This window comes from Dermacentor variabilis, chromosome 5, assembly GCF_050947875.1.
Source record: "Dermacentor variabilis isolate Ectoservices chromosome 5, ASM5094787v1, whole genome shotgun sequence".
Taxonomy (NCBI): Eukaryota; Metazoa; Arthropoda; class Arachnida; order Ixodida; family Ixodidae; genus Dermacentor; species Dermacentor variabilis.
In genome coordinates this window covers 135,254,014-135,260,470 of record NC_134572.1, presented here as the reverse complement: position 1 = coordinate 135,260,470, position 6,457 = coordinate 135,254,014, and positions in this window count along the sequence as shown.

Sequence of the window (6,457 nt, the reverse complement as noted above, 5' to 3'; positions counted from 1 at the left end):
CACCTCTCGCGTCGATTATCGATCGAGCCAGCAGCGCATTCAATTCGCCCGCAGCTTCGTGGCAGAGTCAAAGATGGAACGGAGAGCTGATGAGAAAGTGAAAGAAAAGGAAGTTTGGCGAAAGGCGGCAGCTGAGCCTCCTGCTCGAACCGATGGAAGGGCGCACTGAACCGTCCGTCGTACCGGGAGGTGGCGGCGCTGCGACCGCTCTCGCGTCTCCGTCCGCGCCACGCGCTTCTCGTCGCTCCCTGCCTTCTTTATTTCTCCCGCGCGCCCGTCGAGTTTCCACCGAAGGCCGCCAGGAGTGCCGGTGTGGCGCGCGCCGGTGCATAATGCATCTGCCGGCGGGAAGAGGGGGCCGGGTCTCGGCCGCTCCTCACTGGCTGATTTACAGACTGCCCCGGAAACGACGTTGAGAAGCGACCGATCGGAGCAGCCAATCCAAAGCCGCCGTTCGGGCACCCGTCTCTCCTGAAGCGGCCCGCGCGCGCCAAGCGAACCCCGAATTAGTTTAGGAACCCCGTGCGCGCTACGCTTCCCGAAGCCCCCCGCCGCGACCCCGGCGTGCTGCGTTCCCAAGCCCGCATCATCGCGCCTTGCTAGGGCTTCTACTTCCCCCGCACTGGTAGCGGCGGTGGATGAAAATAAATTGAAATACAAGGGGACACGTCGAACGCGTCCCCTACCGCCAGGGGCAGTAGAGACGAATGTGAGATGAAAGGACCCGGTGGACGGAGAGTGAGAGAGAGAGAGAGAGAGAAAAAGAAAGCTCTGTCTCCCCCACTTCCAGCTCGCTTAGCAGAGTCGTTGTTGTCGGTCCGCGAACGAACGAACGGAGAAAGAAAGAAAGAGCTTGCGCCGTTGCAGCTTGCTTGGAAGCTGGCGGAGTAAAATGAATGCGAAAAGATTGGCGGACGAGGAAGAGATGGCGATGGTGGAGCGAACGTAGAAGCGAGAGAGCAGGCGAGCGAGCGCCGGGTCTGTCCGCGGTGGCTCCCCGTGTTACATACGCAACTGAGTCGTTTTTACGAGTAGTAGCCCCTGCCGGGTAGTAGTTACTTTAGCGCGCCGGCGCGGCACTCGGTAAAGGGAGGGTGCGCTCTACTCTGGAGCGCCGAACGACCCTTGCGGTTTGTCAACGCGCCATGTGACCAGTGGCCGGACAACAACAAGCTCTAGGGCGGGCGCGCCGGAGTGGCTCGTTGCTCGGGCGCGTATAATTTATTATTTTTTTTTCTTTCGAGGTCTCAATCAACGCGGCAGGCCAGGTGTGTCTGCACGTGGTTACCAGTGAGACGCGACGTAACGTTGCGGGAGCGATTTCACCGCACGTCGCAGGGGCGCTCCAAGTTTCACGTGATCGGCGGTTTGCGGCGCCTGAGCGAATACGGAGCGGGCGCAGCGTCGCGTTCTTGTCGACTACCTGGCGCAACGAAGGCGACAAGACGACATCGACTCGACACGGACTCTCGGTCGTTCTGTGGGAAGGAGGCAAACTGAACTGTCATTTGCGGGTGTGGCGTCCCGATCAAGATAGTGTCACCAGAGTCGCATCATTTGCAGTCGCCGTTGGCGTCAGCAGCTGCTCACGAGTCGAGAGGCGGCCCGCAAGGCAAGTTGATGTCCATGTTTCGCGTAATGCCAACTTTCTAGTTAGTGTTAGTCTATATTTTTGTTATTATTATTTGCACACTCCCTGTTATTTGGGTCGAAAACAATTATTGTTAGGAAGCAATATTGTAAAACAAGCTCCTGCAAAACTGTCAGAAGCTAAGGAAGAATGCTTTCAAAGAAACGAAGTGATCAGGCTTGGGTTACGTGGCTCCGAGAAGCACGTGAGTGCACATCAATTGGCTTGGATAAGGTCAGATGAGCAGGAAAATTCTCAAACATTTTCGTGACTATTTTCTTCTTTCGTGAGAAAAAAAAATCTGTACGGAAGAAATTAATGCGTCCAAAAAGGAAAAAAGACAACGAATCTTGGCAAATGCAGTGTAGGTAATAAAAATACGCTAGTTACGATGGCTTTAAAGAAATTTGTTATCATATCCTGACTGATCAGATGTTGCGAACATGCGACATTTTGTCGCTTAGGCGTCGTTTCCCGCCCTTGAGCACCTCTTTGGCCTTGGTTTCAAGTAAGAAGCATCCCTCTCACTTCTTGAAGTTAGTCAGTACTATACTCCGAGAAAGGAATTCTCAGTTGTGGCCCTCATAATAAACTAATAATTTGAAGGGCGTCAATTTATGAACCTACTTTATTTAGGGCTGAAGCAGTCGAATATTGAGGAATTGCTCCTTTATAGTTGTAAATTTGTGTGCTTGTAACTTCATTATTTCATTAGAGTTCGAATCATTATGTTTTGTGTAGTGATAGTTAGAATTGAGAACAAAGTATTGCAATGAAAGTGCTAGGTGCGTTTTTAATACATGGCAACGCGCGCTCTTATTAAGTAAGGACTTATTCAGCCCGCCGAGTCTACATCAAGTGTATGCTAACTTTATTTCTTTCGCATTTTGCGCTGCGAAAAAAAGAAATAGCAAGAATAAATACAGCACTGCTACATCCTATCAAGAAGATTACGTCGCAAAACGTCTACAAACTTTTTACATTACACCCATGACGACAGCTTGCAAGGCCTGCTCGCGTTCCATGCGTGACAGATTCGATGGCAGGCACATTATGTGGTGATTATAATCACATCGTTGCTCGCAAAGTGAATTGTGGACCCTTATAACTTGCGCAACGGTATATTTCTCAGTCTTCTGTAGCGTCGTTACCGTTTCTCAATATGAAACGTGTGGTCATACGCCCGTTTTGAAAAAGAAGCTCAGACGCTAGAGTTGTTTGCAAGAGAAAATTTCAGCCAATGCTGATATTAATCAGACAGGGGGTAGCAGACCAATAAGCTCTTCGGCGTGTTTAGAAGTAGCGCTATTTGGAGGCACATATGTCCCACTGAAGATAAAATGGGGACAAAGCAATGAGCGTCGCCAGAGTTTCTTGTGATATTTTACCAAGGTAGTTTACGGGCCTTTGTATGTCACTAAAAGAAAAAAAAAGTCACTAAGAATGCACGAAGGTATAGTTATTTTTAGCTACGCTCACCAAAAGATATTCACATTGCTCTCGATGTCATGTAAACACTGTTGTTATGCCCTGTTTTCACATTGTGATCCAAAGTTTCTTCCACTATTTTTTCCAATACTGTTACTGGTTTGCTTCCAAAACGCACTTCAACACTATGGAGATGCCTAGACATTATTGATTACGTATAAGGTCGTGCCCAGATGAAAATGTTTGCTGTTTCTATCCTTATGTCAATGACAAAAGCGAATTTATTGCCTTGTTGCTCGAGCTCGAAATTAAGCGTTCAAGAAATGTTTGTATTTCGTATTAACCTGTTTCCATTAGTTCGAACTAAGGGCTGTAAAGTTGGTATAATTACAATGACTCAACTCCAATAGATACTTATATAGTTTACGCAAAAGTAAACACGCTACAGCGAAACGCTTTCTCAAGCGAAGCCTTCTTTGCGACCCTCCCGGACTTGCCTGAACGTGGCTGCTGGCTGGGTCCTGTTCTGTCTTGGCGGCTCACGTTTAACAAAAAAAAAAAAGAAACCTAATAATTTGGATTGCGAGCGAGATACTGAGATCGAACCTTGGATAAGGAGCACAGCAGCCAAATCCTCGAATGAACCATTATGCCACGGTCACTTCTTTTTCTTCTTTATTGCCGGTCTTCGACTGCTTACACTTGCAAATACCCATAAGCAATCAAACACGAAGGATGCACCCAATGTATGTAATGTCATTCATTAGGCCACAATGGCACCTGCACTTCTATAGTGGCAACACCATCTAGCTCTTCGAGACGATCGAGACGACGACGACGACGATGATGATGATGATGATGATGATTCATACTATGGCAGATAACACAACGGGGGATTGGTCAAGAAGCGGGAGGTGCACGTTTAATGTAAATAAGAAAAAAATGAAGAAACGCAACGAAATACAAGAGCCTAAATACAACAGTGCGGTGCTCTAACCATTATAGGCCACGAAATCACGTATTCCTCTATCGTGTCATAGGACAAAGACAGCAAAAATTAAATGGGCGAAATTATAGAATTTTATTAACTCCATGGTACACCCGTGAGCTTAATTTCGCATAGATTCCAAGGTGTGCGCTGGACCTGCACAATTTTCTTTTTTTACTTTGTCCGCTATAAAATCTCAGCACAGATGACGGGCTTCGTATAGCGCGCAAGTGGTCTTCAATAATTTAGTCGTGAAGGACAAACATTTCCTCGTTTTTGAACACGTTCAATTCAGTCCTGTATCCATACGAGCACATCTCAAGCTGTTATCTTTCCATAAGATATATGCTTGCTCTCAGCTTTTATTTAGGAATATTTTCACTCAGAAGTTGGTCGAAACAAACAACCACAACTACAGATGCACTATCCTGTATACAGAGATCGAGCTTTTTGCGCAGCTAATGTTGGACAATGTGAGCTTCAAAACGCCAGTTTCACTCTAATCGTGCAATTTCGTTGAGATACTTACAAGACCCACTTCAGATACGACTGACGTTACTTATGTAAGCTTAAAGAAGACACATGAATTATGTAATTCTCTTCAAACACTCGTTGACCTGACGTATCGCATGAGGATGCGACCACTAAACTGCAATACCTGTGCATTAAATCGAGTAAAACACTTGGAAGCACCCCGCCGATCTTTCTGTAAGTTCACAGACGATGTGACCTACTTCACACTACGAATTCATCTTAAGTAATAGCACCAGGAAATGTCACATACCCTGATTCAATTCTGAGATGTAGCTTAACTGATAAACATTATAGTCAGCAAAAATTTTGCTGACACAGTGAACGTGGGGTTGTATGCTTCCAAATGCAAGCGTAGCATAATATCTGAGGGAGAATGTTGCGTCTGTGTCCATTTTTTTTTCGCGCTGAGTATTCCAGTCAACATGGTAGACCAACAAGCCCAACAGTCGATCAGTCCTTCTGAAGTATATTAGCGACTGTCATTACAAGCAGTGCTAATTAGAACGCAATGTAGTTCTACACGTATGTTATAAAGTGGCCTGGTAGCAATCGGGGGTACATAAACTTGCTGGCCTTCGCATGAATTTCGCGTTCTCTTTCAAACCTTACGCATTCCTTCTAGCTCTAGTTCCTGCGGTTAAATCAACTCTTTGATCCTTAGTGCCACTTCACTTAATGTATAACAATATATGGGTACAGCTTCAACGTCAAGAGAGTAAAAAAAAGTTGCACTGAGTTTCTCTTTCATTGCACATTTACTCACAAAACCCCATTTGCTGTCCACAAAAGAATTTGTCTTTGTGTGTCTGAAACAATGTATGAAATACAGGCTGATAGTATAAACACTCAACAAATTTACCGCTCGGTAATTGAGGAGCAAGAGTTGAGCCATCGAGAGAAGAACGACGACTAAGAAATGTCAGCCCTCGATGTGGCGTCTCCACGTTAACCCATGCTGAACACGTCCGTGTAAATAAATTGCGTGAGCAGTCTTCCGCCTTTGTATTAGCACGAAATGATGTTATATGGGTAATTTCAGACGTTACTGAGAGGTATGCACATACGCATACATCTGAAGTTACCTCTTTCGTCGCATTTGAGCTATAGCTTGGTCGCAACTGCTACGTAACAACATTATACAGAACGAAATACTGGTATGTCCAGCGTAGCGAATTTACCACATCATTCGGTGGTGCAATAAACATTCCGACAATAAAATTCGGTCGTGTTATCGATCGTTTAAAACAAACCTACAGTAATCTTTTTCAAGCGTTAAAGAATTATGGAAACGTTTACGAAGATTTCTTTACCTTAAAATATGAAAGTTGACACGAAATGGCTTAGCTTACAAGTTATATTAGCCAGTGGGAAACGCGAAGAATGAGGATTGTTGGTGCTCAGTGAAACTGAATCCGGCTACTAATCACAGAGGACACACCGAACGGGACGGGAAGGTGCACTATTATGGCCTCAAAATTACAATTACAGGTTTACACGTTGTGATGTCAAAGGTGCCTTAGGGTTTCATCCGTGCTTGTGTAGATGGCCGCTAGGAAAGGCAAATTTTGCGCAGTCAGCCTACGAGAGCCGTAATCTGCCGAATGAATGAGAAGATACAAGGCGACGTGGTAAACATCGAGTGACTGAAAGGCACACATGACGTCACGCCCCGCTGCCTACGCATGAATGTAAAAAAAAGAAGGACGCGTAACGTTTTCCATTAGTCGAGGGTTAATAAACCTTTCGTCAGTCTATAGCTGTACTCAGGCAACTTTCGCGTTGCGTGACTCGTTTCCAAGTTTATAAAATCAACGTGTACAATCCCTTTAAACGGCGTTCGCTGGTCCACGTGACCAAGTGCTAGCGTCACGTGCGTA